Source organism: Lissotriton helveticus, chromosome 8 (genome assembly GCF_964261635.1).
Source record: "Lissotriton helveticus chromosome 8, aLisHel1.1, whole genome shotgun sequence".
NCBI lineage: Eukaryota > Metazoa > Chordata > Amphibia > Caudata > Salamandridae > Lissotriton > Lissotriton helveticus.
Genome location: NC_136069.1, coordinates 1,111,745,016 through 1,111,756,717, shown reverse-complemented (window position 1 = coordinate 1,111,756,717; position 11,702 = coordinate 1,111,745,016). Strand labels below are relative to the sequence as shown.

The following is an 11,702-nucleotide window of genomic DNA, read 5'->3' as shown; positions in this document are numbered from 1 at the left end:
TTAAATTATTACTAAATTAATATTTTAAAAAAATTAATAAAATTACTAGATTATTATTTTTATTTAATTATATAAGTTATTTAATCACAATATTATAATTAATACTACAGTATTCCCCAAAAATATTTATTTTAAAGCCACGATCTCTTTAAAACATTTCATAAATAAAAATATACTTTAAACTATTTCATGTATCAACAAAAATACTATAAATTAATTAAATATCATTTATACAGAAAGGCAATAAAAAGTGTACATTTTTACTTATTTCCCCACATAACAAAACGAAGTGTCTCAGAAACGTGAAAGGGGAATAAAAAGAAGTTTTCACTTAATAAAAATAACCGACAAATGTTTCCCTTTTCACAAGACCATCTATTATGTATCGCTCACACGGTTTAGATAATCCAGATTCTGAACACCAAAATTCAGAGCACTCTTCCAGTTTATTTAAAAAAATATTATATATATATATATATATATAACCCAATAAACCAAAGATTGTGAGTGCATGGGGTGTCTACTGTGCCATTCTAGCCCTGGGGTGAGACAGCAGCTGTTAAAATGACTGCCGATTTGAAGGTTGAGGTAAGGAATGTTGCCTCAAGGCAGAGGGATCTGTCCATGTTTTTAATTCATACCCGGCCTGCAAAAACAAAAGAACCCTGCAAAGAAACTAAGGTCTGGCTTCTGATCCTATGGGATATTCAAGATTGGCAGTAAAAAGCATCTATGCTGAACTAATATCAATTCACAAAGTAACAGAGTTGAACCATGTTATGCTAAGGTAATACAATGTATTTCCTGTCTCCTCAAGCAAACAGGGTGTGGAATGTAGAAGTATTTTATTGGACCTACAATTCCCTAAAAGAGCAAAAGGTCTTTAACATTTTCTTCGTGAAATATTAGAAAAATACTACTATTAAAAAAAATTCTACTGTATCTGGTAGTGCAAGAATATTTCAAAGGCAGCTAAATTAAAAAGTAATCTTTCCAGGATAGACACCCATGTTTACCCCATCTTATATGTACTTAAGAAAAAAATTAAAAATATTCATTTAACATTAGTGTTCTGTCAAGGTAGAGGATTGTCTAAAAATAACGGTTTCACAGGTTCTTCCACTAGACCATAGCTCTTTGCCCAAAAACTATAATCAGTGACACATTTGTTTTTTTTATGATTGACATTTTATGATTGTCCATTACAACAAAATGTCTAGAAGTTCAGTCTCGGGTCTCTCTTGAGTTCTATCTCCACAGTGTGGGCTTCATTGAATGATGTTCCTGTGGCGTTTGGGCTAAACCAATCACTTTTGGCTCCTGAAATTCGCAAAATGGTTGCATGAACTTCTCCTTTGGTACCCATAGGACATACATTTTCCAGTGTACTCCATGAAAGACACATTCCAGCCTGCATTGCCAACGACCTCCACATGTTCAAGACCTTTTGAGAACGTCTCATCTATTCCACGTATGTTCTTTTTAAACAACTTTATTTCCTCTCTTAAATATGGTCTTGACCTATGAAGGTCATTCCCAATGTCAAACAATTGTGCAAATTCTTCAGTGCAGCCCACACTGTATTTTGAGATACCATCTTCTGTTACAGAAGGTACTTCGGAGTCAATATAGAAAATTCTAACATTAAATATGATGAGAAATAAATAACATAACTTAAGGGCGGGTCATAAATAAATAAATAGGAATGGACAGTTCTACAGTTCCGATGAGCGTTCTTTCAGTAGTAGCGTTGGGTTGACATCGTCCAGCGCGGAGTTGGAGGAGCTGGCGTTGATGGTAGTCCTTTCTGTGGGTTTAGAGTTCAAGACTTGGAAGGCGGTGAAGGGACAGTCCTTCACCGTGTTGCAGACAAGTCTCTGTAGCGACGCACTGTTGACGATATCGAACCCCACTTTGCCGCCAAAAGTGCTGGGCTTCCAGTACTCGGGGGAGCAGATGGGATTCCCCATGAGTCCTTTCAGAGAGAAGGGAGCACCCATCTCGACCATGGTCTCCCCAAAGATGGAGTCAGTGCGCGGTTTCTCAATAAGCAGGCCCGGATACAATTCCATAGAGTCAATGTCGCCGTACAGGGCCTCCAGCTCAGCAGCCATTTCCTTCTCTCCTGTAAGCTCTTCAAAGGAGTGATACGGCTTCAGCATGAAGTGCTTGCGATACTGGTTCATGGACTGGTACTTCATCTGCCGGCTTTGCTCAATGGAAGCGACTGCCACTCTCTGGACTGCAACAGGAACATTCCTACCCCCTGCCACCCTGCCAGCAACTTGTCGGGAGAAGGACTCCACCATATGCGATATGCCGTGCTCCACCATGACAGAGTTATTGTACATGAACTGCTTGTAGGTGTACTCCTGGTCGTGGATGAGGAAGGTGTCTGGCAGCAGTGGGTGCCAGTGGTATAAGGTGTTGAACTCAGCAGCGATACGATTCTGGTACTGAAAGCGCTGGTTGAACAGCAGCTCCGGGTCAAACTTCAGTTTGAAGTGATAACCACTCAGGTGCTGCACGTAATCCTCAATCACTATCTTGATCGTCTCACCAATGAGAATGAGCCTAGTGGTCTGGAAGAGGCGCTCGTCATCCCAATCTGGGTGCTCCTGCCTGAGGACATCGCAGACCCGGTTGTGTTCTCGAAGCCAGATGGTAGCATACATCATCAACCCTGGCACCAATCCAAAGACCTCCTGCCCCACAGCGAAGCGCAGGTTCTCAGGCACGTGCGGCGGGTACATCATCTCCACCTGACTCTCCTGCACCGTCGGAGGATACATTTCCCCATCGATCATCTGGTATTTCAGCTTGCCGTTCTTCATCAGTCTTAGCTTCATCTGCCTGTCCAGACTCTCTCCATAGACGTGACTTAGATCTACCCCATGTCCAAGCGCTTTGGTGAAGGCGGCTCCTCGCTTGAAATCCGTCTTGAAGAACTGATGGGTGAAGTGCTGTGCAAAGAAGGCGAACATCATATTGCTGCGCTGAGGATCGGGGATGAACTCCTTCCGCAGCAGGAACTTCTCCACCACCATCTTGGCATCAGGCAGCTCCTTCTTTCCAGTCACTCCCATTGGAGTTGGGCAGTCATTCCCCACTGGAGGAAGAGACCGTGTGTAGTACGAAAGATTGGAGTATGCTTCCCAGCTCTTGTAACCATAGTGGCTGTTGTAGGTGGGTGGGCTGTCAATCAAGTGCGACCTGGACGTCAGGACGTATCTCATGATGGCGTTGCGCAGAAAGGAGAGGTTGTTGATGATGTTCCAGACGCCCTTGAAGTGCGTCAGAATGTAGTGGACGGTGTTAGGACTAGGCTTCAGGGTGGTCTTCAACCAGGTAAAGAATTCCGGTTTCGTGCAGTTCTCGCCAGAGTAGCCCGTCCTGGTGCAGTCACATTCGTACCGGTCGTAGCCCACGGTCATACACACCCCTCGGTTCTGGCAGGGGTGCGAGCAGCATGGATTTGCTGCTTGTCCGAGAGCCACAAGGGCGAAAATCAAAACTCCAGAAAAAAGCATTCCAATGCCCTTAGGGTCGAGTTTTAGTCTTGAATCCGTCTTCTGAAAGTGGGACTCCGACGTTTGGAAGCCGCGCTACCCTTGTGCTAGCGCCTCGACGCGGAGACCGGCTGAAGTGCTCTGGGCTGCCGTGCTCTCAGCGCAGCTCCTGCGTTACTGGAGTTCAGCTTCAGCCGCCACGGTTTATATATCCGTCTGTTACTATTACGCAATGTGTTCATACTTCCGGCCCACCTCTCGCCCCTCCCTCTACACTCCTCCTGCCAGAAGCTCACGTAGGTATGGACCGTGGAGGAGGTTAGGGGAAAGTTTTTGCTGGCGGATAAGCCTTTTAAGGAGTATCACATAACTGTTGGTTTCCGAAGACGTCGTCCTGCTTATGCATTCAATTCAATTCAATTCAATAACAACTTTATTCGGTAGTTTTGTAAAAACACCATAAAAGTTCAAAGAGAAGAAAAGACAGTTACAATTTTATCAGAAAAAGTAAAAAAAAAAAAAAAAAAGCAGTTAAGTATACATTTTGTTTAAAAGAAAACTTATTAAAAGTAGCAAGTGCGTGCAATTTTCCTATTATCTCAGTTCCTTCATTAATGTGAAATAGCAATGTTGTTCGTACTTATAAATTTGTGCGATGGCGCATGCAGAATTTAAGATAAAATACGATCGCTTTTGCATAGTTTTCATTTTCAAGGTGCTGTAATGCTAGTTGCGCTGGGCGACATTGTCGAATGCCCCAGAACTTCAAAATAGGCAATATCCAACGTTTACGGGGCTCAGTAAAAAATTTGCAGAACAACATTGTGTGTATCGTTGATTGTGAGGACACCGAGTCACAGGGGCACATAGGAAGTGTGGATGTCCTACCATTTTGCTCTGGGAATGCAACTAGTAAATGGAACAAGTCAAGTCTAAAACGGGTAAGCAGCATTCTTTCAAACTGTGTTATTTTAAAATTCAAGTAAGGTTCAACAGTAAGCACAGTCTGGACTAATATGGAGTGTTGGACAGATGGTTTGTGGACTTCAGTTAATAAGCGTAGCTGACGTAGGTGAATTAGACACTCCCTCTTTAGGTTCTTTTTTGGAATTTCCTTTATCAGCGATGGAGAATCAAAGTACTTCCTGTATCCAAGATCTGTAAGCAGCGCTTTGACATATGACAGCCATTGAATTTTCTTAGTGTAGTCTAGCGTTAAAATGTCTTGAATAATCGCCCTGGTCAAATGGCATTGCTCGGTAACCCATATTCTGCGCCACAGCATTATTGGTTGCAGTTTTATAATGTCTGTAATGTAATCAATGCCCAACTCGGTGTGGCAGGCATAGGTGGAACAAGTTTTAGGCACCGCCAGCAAATATCGTTTGTAAAGCCCCAAATCCCCGCCCCATATGTTGCTGTGCTTACACATTTTGAGTTGTATATTTGAACTAGTTCTTTAATTGGTCGCTGCCCCAATCTCTGCGAGAAAGTTTTTAGCGAGGATGTCTCTCGGAGGAATACCAATTTTCTTGCGTTGATAGCTGGAGTCCATTTGAATTTTTCGTCAATGACGATCCCTAAATAGGGGTAGGTTTTGGTCCTATCCAGATGTTCACCCTGTGCCAGTAGCTTCCTATATTTTGCATTTCTTTTCTCCCCTGCGTGCATTATGTAAGTTTTTTTTGGATTTAGTTTCAGATTTAGACTTGCCATAAAGTCACAGTATCTATTCAAGGCCATCTGTAGTTCGTTTGGTGTTCTCGCTAAAATAACAGCATCGTCGGCATATAGGAGTGCTGGTATCTGCCAGCGAGCTGTTAGCGGGAGGTCCCTGCTGCCTTGTAGCATGGCAGCCTCCAAGCCATTCGTGTAGAGGGTGAATAAAAAGGGGGCCAGTACGCACCCCTGCCTGACCCCCTTTTCCACCCTAAAGGGGTTAGTAAGCTCACCCTTTGTCCCGAATCTTACCCTACCTGTGGTGCCTGTGTACAATTCACGGAGAAAATCCACAATTGGCGTAGGAGCTCCCATTTTCAAGATTGTACCCCACAGCGTTGAGTGTGTCACATAGTCGAACGCTGCGGAGAGATCGACGTATGCCATGTGGAATGAGGACCCTTTAGCTTCCAGATATTTGCCCGCCAGTAGGGACAAGTTTAGAGCCTGATCAACTGTTCCTAGTCCCTCCCGGAAACCGTATTGTAAGTCTGAGATGATTTTGTGGTCAGTAGCCCACTCCTGGAGGCGGTCAAGGAGTATTCGTCCTGCCATCTTGCCTAATGAATCCAGGAGAGAGATCGGCCTATAGCATGTTGGACTATTTCGATCTCCTTTCTTAAAAATAGGTACCAACGTTGACGTTTTCCAAGACTCCAATATACCTACTTCAGTGGTGGCGTTCAGGACGTTAGTTAGTAGAGGGGTCCAAAGATCTGGGAGGTGTTTAAAAACGTCAACAGGAACACCATCCGGGCCTGGGGCTTTAGCTGATTTTGAAGATTTTAAGGCTTTTTGGACCTCTTCATGGGAAAAGTGAAGATTTAAAGGATAGGCAATATGTGACAGAGATTCAAGCTGGTCTGTGTCTTCAGTCAAATCTTTCGCAAAGACTTTAGTAAAATGGGTCACCCATTCGTGTTGACTTATAGCTACATCAATTGATGGGGAGTTATTTTTCTCTGTTAGAAATGGGGAACGAACTACCTGCCAGAACAAGGCACTATTATTTAGTTCCGAGCTTTGGATCAATTTTAACCATAGTTCCGCTTTTACTTCTTTTTTCCTGTTGTTTAAGGCGGTTATATATTCCTTTCTGAGTCTGATGATTTCGACTCTGTCCCTATGATCACTATTCAGAGCTTCCCTTAAGCGTGTAGATGCTTTGGTGCATGCTGAATTGAACCAACCTTTCTTTGAGTGGGGCCTTTGTTTGTGCCTCCTGGTTAGTTCTTTTTGTATACTTGTTGTAATTGTCAGGAAGCTTACTATGATTTCGCTTGGTTGTATGTTTAAGTCCAAGCAATTTATAATATCCTTTTGGTTATTTACGACTATTTTTTTGGTTGTTGCTTCTTTGTCAATATTGCCCCACTTCAGTGTAAAACCATTCAGAGAACCTAATTCTAAATCACTTTGGTTTAGAGCGGTCAGAATGTCATATGGTTTGTTCGTTATTGTTTCGGCAAGAACCATAATGATGGGAAAATGGTCGCTTAGAGGATTGCTAGGGACCTTGAAGTCTTCTACAGTAAATCCTATAGGTGGTGAGATCAGTATAAAATCAATTAGGCTTACTAGACCTCTTCCGTTGAACGTGGGCTGAAATTGGTAGAGTCTTTATTTCATTAGCGAAACTTAGTTCTAGTTCAGCCATGATTTCGTTCATTGTTTCCCCCACATTAGAATGCGAAAAGTGCGTAAGGTTTGTATCAGCCTCATCACTAATACCACACTTATTATTATCGCTATTGCTACATAGATGAAGATTAAAATCTCCTCCCCAGATTATTGTGCATGTTTTTTTAATATGTTTAGTTCGTTGCTCTTGTAATGTTCCAGAGATCTCTGGGAGTAGAGTACTCATATCAGAGTGAGAGAGGTTATTATAAAAGTTTATAATGATATATAGTCTTTGTTTGGTGACCTTTACCACTATAATCTGATAGTTTGTGTCTAATCTTAAGGGGATTATCTCATCCACGGGAAGGGTGTTTTTAATATAAGTAGCTAAGCCTCCGCTATTTCTGCCAGAAGTTGATTTCTTCGCAGGTGACCAGAAGGTTTTAAAGCCCAGTATGTGTATTGGCCTTATGGCCCACGTCTCCTGTAGGCAGATACAACCGCTCAAATTGATCTGGCTCAGGAAATCGTGGTTGTTCTTCTTTGCGGGAAGACCTGCGATGTTCCAGAAAGTAAAATGGATCTGGAAAGTATCTAAAATGGGATCAACAGAGTTGCCTATGTTAGCCAATCGTTCAGTGGCTTCCCGATTAATTGGGGGCAATGTTACAACTGGCATAACTTCTTGATTAATTTTTGAACAATTGGGATTACTGGAGGTTAGAGGCAGGTGCGTTAGAGGTGTTTTGGGGATAGGGCATAAATTAAACGATGGGGTCTGCTCCGACTTGTCTGATTGTGAGAATTCCCTGATGGAATAAGAATTGGGGAGTCAATCGTTAAAATCTAAGCCTGAGAGGGCATTAAATCTATTGAAGGTAGGGATATTAAAAGTAGTAGCTAGTAGGGGGGCTGCTTGTCTCCATTGATTATCTCCATTCTCTTGCTGCAAGGTTTCAGAGAGATAAGGATGAGTAGGTGGCGGTATAGGCGTTTGGCTTTGATGCCACTGTACCGAGCCTGTTGGATATAGGAGCTTAGAATTCTGGTAGGAAATAGGAGGGTAGGAAATGGAGGGGTACGATCTTTCTGAGAAAGGATTCATAGAGGTAAGCGGAATATTATTGTTTGTATTTAGTAGGTGTCTGTAGAAGTAGCCCAATGGGAGGAGGGTTGTGTTGAATTCCCATGAGGAGGGTGGGGGTGCCTTAGGTAGTGTCTTTTCGGCCCACTGGGGATTTCTGAAGGTAATAACGACACAGTCCCCCTCAAATTTTTTACGTAGGGGGCCTATCCAACCTACTCTTTGCGTATGGGAAATTTCCCCAGCACATTCTATCGGAAAATTACAGTTCAAACTTAACCAATGGAGTACCTTGTTTTTCAGGGATGATGTTGTTTGACTCTGTTCTTGTTTGAGTGTTGGTACACTACCAATACAAGGACATAGGCTCCGCATTCGGGTGGAAGGGTGATGCGTGCCGGAATCTGTCTAGACCTATATGGTTGTTCGTATGGTATTTTTTGGTTGCTGGGACTTTGCAGTAGACTGATTAAGTTGTGTGGGTTTCTGTGTTGATTTCTGTGGTCCTTTTTGAGATGGTACGTGTATGCTCGCCGGTTGTGCATCAGCTAATTGGGTGTTTGTGTTAGAAGTAAGTGATGTAGTATTGGACATTGAAGATTTGTTTACAACTATTGTGCTATTGCTTTGGGGATTCTGTTTCGGGAGAGTTATTAGCGTAGGTATAGGTTTCTTTACTATGGCTACCTTAGGATGGGTGGTAATCGTGGGAGCCAAGGAGGCTAGGTTGGTAGTAGGTGATGTCAGATGCCTAGTATTATTGATTAGTCTTGCCATCTGTTTTTCGATGTTATTTAGGGTTCGCTCTATTGGTGTTAATTGAGTTTTTATAAGGTCCTTAATTATATCTAGTACTTGTGAATTGAGCTCAAAACAATTTGAGTTAACAGCACCGTGACCCCTGTGGACACCGTCAGACGATGCAGCTGAAACAGAGGGGTCATCCGCATTGACCATTGATAGATGACTTACGTTGTTCCGGTAGTTATTGCAGGGCGTTTTTTTTACCTTATACGCTTTGGTAAAGTTTTTTGCTTAATCTTATTCTTGACTGCTGGTCTTGTGTTGTCTTGGTTAAGATGAGCGCCCTCCCTTGTCTCATTGTCGGTTTTTAATGGAGAAACTGCTATTGAAAGTGGGGACTCGGTTAAAGATTGTGACCCAGTCAAGGTTAGCGGGAGAATTTGGGTGATTTGAGTGGGACTAATCACTAAAGTAGGTGTTTTTTCAAGGTCGTCCAGGGTGTCTTCTCCGAGTGATAGATGGGTAACAGATAGGTCTACACTCGTTGGAATGGTGTGAAGTTCAGCGCGGATTTCTCGTAATAATGGGACATTTGTTTCCTGATGGGTGGGTGTTTTGGCTAGGGCAATAAGGCCCATTGAGGATCTTCTTGCGGCTGCTAGGTCCTGAGAGACACGTCTTTCTAGGAGTACGATCCCCTGATTGATCGCGTCATTAGCTTTATTGATAAATTGGTCGATCGGCCCAATTATCGGACCCACTCCTTGTGCCGTCTTGTTTCTCATTGCCCTGGTTGTCATAGTGGCGCTGTAGCACAGATGTAATCTTGGGTATTATGATCAAATCGGGACCAAGATGCAGTATAGATAGCAATGTGTAAATGGGGATGAAAATGAATTGGCCCAGACCAGACTTGCCCAGGCTTGAACGGGCTTAAACGGGCCCGCCCTTTGCCCGGGCTTCGCCCCGGGCTGCAACCCGCGCGCGTCCCGCGATGCGCGTTGCTGGCCTCGTTTAAATCAGTATGGAGTGAAAGGGGGCGTGGCACTGGGAGGGGGCGCGGCTCACGCGGGAAGAGGAAACAGCTGGTGGACTTAACGCTGTTCCTCGCAGTCCCGGGGCCGCGCCTCTCACCTCCTCTGCGGCCTCGCGAAGGCTTCCTCCTCCCTCTGATGGCACGATGGTTTGGGCAGATGAAAGCTACTCCTGTAGCATAAAGCAGGTTGCAAGGGAACACTCGGTAAGAGCCTCAATACGAGCGGCTCCCGCGCAGCGGGGGCCGCGAGAGGTTTTGAAGTCCTTGATGGGGGCGGACACTGGGAGGGGGCGCGGCTCACGCGGGAAGAGGAAACAGCTGGTGGACTTAACGCTGTTCCTCGCAGTCCCGGGGCCGCGCCTCTCACCTCCTCTGCGGCCTCGCGAAGGCTTCCTCCTCCCTCTGATGGCACGATGGTTTGGGCAGATGAAAGCTACTCCTGTAGCATAAAGCAGGTTGCAAGGGAACACTCTGTAAGAGCCTCAATACGAGCGGCACCCCTCGTATTGTACTACAGTATTATTTCTTATTACCCAAACTAATTTTTCTAAAACTAAATAATTATTAATATATTTTTTTAATATATTAAAAAATAATAAACATTAATAATTTATTAATATAATATTATTACAAAATATTTTACTAAAAAAATACTACAGTATTAATTATATTTCTTAATTAATAAAAAAATTAATAATTATAAATATTTTACAAAATATATTAATCACATTTTTTTTATTAATATTACAGTATTATAATTTATTACTAAAACATAAATTTAGAAATTAAATTATAATATATATAAAAAATAATACTTACGTTGTAATGAATTTGCGTTGTAAAGGTATTTGCATTGTAATAACATGCGCTGTAATAACATGCGTTGTAAAAACATTTGCGTTGTAAAAGTTTCGTTGTAATGTTGATGAGTTGTAAAAGTTGCGTTGTAATGGTTGTATACCATGGAATGTGTGCAGTCACTTTACCGTTTCTAGACTAGTAAATTGTTATGTAGGAATCTAGGACCCTAGTGTAATTTTCCAGAATCATGCCCATATCAATCAATCAATCAAAGCATTTGTATAGCGCGCTACTAACCCGGAGAGTCTCAAGGCGCTTGGGGGAGGAGGGTTCGCTACTGTTCGAACAGCCAGGTCTTGAGTTGCTTCCTGAAGGAGAGATGGTCTTTAGTCAGGCGGAGGTGGATGGGTATGGAGTTCCACGTCTTGGCAGCCAGGTAGGAGAAGGATCTTCCTCCCGTTGTGGCTCTTCGGATGCGGGGAACGGCGGCGGGGGCGTGGTTGGTCGATCGTAGCTGGCGGGTGGGAGTGTAGAAGGTCAGACGGTCGTTGAGGTATCTGGGGCATTGGTTGTGGAGAGCTTTGTGTGCAGGGGTGAGGAGTCGGAACATGATTCTCTTGCTGACGGGGAGCCAGTGCAGGTCTCTCAGGTGTCCGGCGATTTGGCTGTGTCGGTGGATGTCCAGGATGAGTCGTGCTGAGGTGTTCTGGATGCGTTGGAGTCTTTTCTGAAGTGTGGCTGTGGTTCCGGCGTAGAGGGAGTTGCCGTAGTCCAGTCGGCTGGTGACGAGGGCCTGGGTGACAGTCTTCCTGGTTTCGGTGGGGATCCACCGGAAGATCTTGCGCAGCATGCGTAGGATGTTGAAGCATGATGAGGAGACGGCGTTGACTTGTCTGGTCACTGAGAGGGAGGAGTCCAGGATGAAGCCCAGGTTGCGTGCGTGGTCCGTTGGTTTGGGTGCGTTGCCCAGGGCAGGGGGCCACCAGGAGTCGTCCCAGGCGGAGGGTGATGATCCTAGGATGAGGACTTCCGTCTTATCTGAGTTCAGTTTCAGGCGGCTGTTCCTCATCCACTTGGCTACGTCCTTCATCCCTTCATGAAGGTTGGTTCTGGCGGTTGTGGGGTCGTTGGTGAGGGAGAGGATCAGCTGGGTGTCGTCGGCATAGGAGATGATGTTGAGGTTGTG

The 11,702-nt window shown here is 44.1% G+C and overlaps 1 pseudogene across 1 annotated transcript; it reads right to left on the bottom strand.

Moving 5' to 3' along the window:
* Window positions 1–1,200: 1,200 nt before the first annotated feature.
* On the bottom strand, window positions 1,201–3,602 carry LOC144773132 (prostaglandin G/H synthase 2 pseudogene; annotated as a pseudogene). The gene has a single exon (XR_013599925.1). The product of XR_013599925.1 is annotated as a prostaglandin G/H synthase 2 pseudogene (transcript).
* Between the last annotated feature and the right edge of the window lie 8,100 nt (window positions 3,603–11,702).